The sequence below is a fragment of the Triticum dicoccoides genome, chromosome 7B (genome assembly GCF_002162155.2).
Source record: "Triticum dicoccoides isolate Atlit2015 ecotype Zavitan chromosome 7B, WEW_v2.0, whole genome shotgun sequence".
In the NCBI taxonomy this organism is placed as follows: Eukaryota; Viridiplantae; Streptophyta; class Magnoliopsida; order Poales; family Poaceae; genus Triticum; species Triticum dicoccoides.
Genome location: NC_041393.1, coordinates 149,885,476 through 149,887,956, shown reverse-complemented (window position 1 = coordinate 149,887,956; position 2,481 = coordinate 149,885,476).

Genomic DNA, 2,481 nt, shown 5'->3' with positions numbered 1-2,481 from the left:
CTCGGGGCGGGCTACGACGGCGGGGGTGGTTGGTGGTGGTGGGGGCTCGGGGGGAGTATATAAAGAGGGGGGCGGCGGCTTGGAGGAGGGGTCAAGGCGACGGCGGTGGAGTCTGGCTCGGACTCCTCGTCCGAGTCGGCGGCGGGGGTTGGGCCGGCCTGGCTTGGCTGGGCTTCGGCCTAGTCGGGCACGGGAGTTTTTTTTATAATAATTTCACCCACGGAAATAAAATCCTAGAAAATAAAATAAAAACCTCAAAATGCCAAAACAAATTTTCACCATCTAAATAAAATATTTAGAACGAGATGAACATTTTCTTGGCCCTAAAATGCAATTTTGAAAACATGCAATTTTCTCTATTGCAAAGAAAATCCAAATAAACTCAGATAAAAACAAACAAATGATTCTAACATTTTTCCTCCAATATTTCTATTGTTTTGGAGAAGTCATATTATCTCCTCTCAAGTATTTTTTTATAAGAAATATTTTTCGAAGAGAAAAATAATTAAAATCAAAATCCTCGTTTCACAATTTGCTAGGAAACAATTATGAAAACTGGGAAATCCCCAACTCTCTCCGAGGGTCCTTGAGTTGCTTAGGATTTCGAGGATTGCAGAGCGGAAATGCAATAAAATATGATATGCATGGATGACCTATGTATAACATTCCAAATTGAAAATTTGGGATGTTACAGGTCCATAGTTATTTGCTAGATGGCTTCTTCTCTCTCTTTGGATCTCAATACCATGTTCTCCTTGATCTTCTTGGAGATCTATTCGATGTAACTCTTCTTGCGGTGTGTTTGTCGAGATCCGATGAATTGTGGGTTTATGATCAAGTTTATCTATGAGAAATATTTGAATCTCCTCTGAATTCTTTTATGTGTGATTAAGTTATCTTTGCAAGTCTCTTCGAATTATCAGTTTGGTTTGGCCTACTAGATTGATCTTTCTTGCAATGGGAGAAGTGCTTAGCATTGGGTTCAATCTTGTGGTGTCCTTTCCCAGTGATAGTAGGGGCAGCAAGGCACGTATTGTATTGTTGCCATCGAGGATAAAAAGATGGGGTTTATATCATATTACATGAGTTTATCCCTCTACATCATGTCATCTTTCTTAATGCGTTACTCTGTTCTTTATGAACTTAATACTCTAGATGCATGCTGGATAGCGGTCGATGTGTGGAGTAATAGTAGTAGATGCAGGCAGGAGTTGGTCTACTTGTCACGGACGTGATGCCTATATACATGATCATGCCTAGATAATCTCATAATTATTCGTTTGTCTATCAATTGCTCGACAGTAATTCGTTCACCCACCGTAATACTTATGCTATCTTGAGAGAAGCCACTAGTGAAACCTATGGCCCTCGGGTCTATCTTTTATCATATAAGCTTTCAATCTACTTTTATTTGTGTCTTTACTTTTCCAATCTATATTATAAAATACCAAAAATATATTTATCTTATCATATTATCTCTATCAGATCTCACTTTCGCAAGTGGCCGCGAAGGGACAGACAACCCCTTTATTGCGTTGGTTGCGAGTTCTTGTTTCTTTGTGTAGGTGCGTGGGACTTTTGAGGAGCCTCCTACTAGATTGATACCTTGGTTCTCAAAAACTGAGGGAAATACTTACGCTACTATTGCTGCATCACCCTTTCATCTTCAAGGAAAACCAACGCAAGCTCAAAACGTAGCACCGACACCCACGCTCTTTGCCGTCCGCTAGCAGACGACAAAGCTTCTTTATCGTTGGCTGGCGGACGGCAACGATTTGCTGATGGCAAAGCCCTTCGTTGTCGTCTGCTGCCTCTTTGTCGTCCTTTTTTTGGTGGCTGGTGGCAAAGCCTCTCTTTGCCGTCCGCCAGCTGACGGCAACGAGTTGGCAGACGGCAAATTAGCAAATTCCAGTAGTGCAGATCCGCCGCAAATGCCGCCTCCTCTTCCGCCGCCACCGCCGCCTCTAGCGCAGATCTAAAATCAAAGCCGCCGCTGGTAACCCACAAGTATAGAGGATCGCAACAGTTTTCGAGGGTAGAGTATTCAACCCAAATTTATTCATTCGACACAAGGGGAGCCAAAGAATATTCTTAGGTATTAGCGGTTGAGTTGTCAATTCAACCACACCTGGATAACTTAGTATCCGCGGCAAAGTATTTAGTAGCAAAGTAGTATGGAAGTAACGGTAACAGTAGCAAAAGTAACACTAGCAGTTTTGTAGTAATTGTAACAGTAGCAATGATAAAGTAAATAAGCAAAGAGCAATATGTGAAAAAATTGTAGGCATTGGATCGGTGATGGATAATTATGTCGGATGCGGTTCATCATGTAATAGTTATAACATAGGGTGACACAGAACTGGCTCAAGTTCATCAATGTAATGTAGGCATGTATTCCGAATATAGTCATACGTGCTTATGGAAAAGAACTTGCATGCCATCTTTTGTCCTACCCTCCCGTGGCAGCGGGGTCCTAATGGA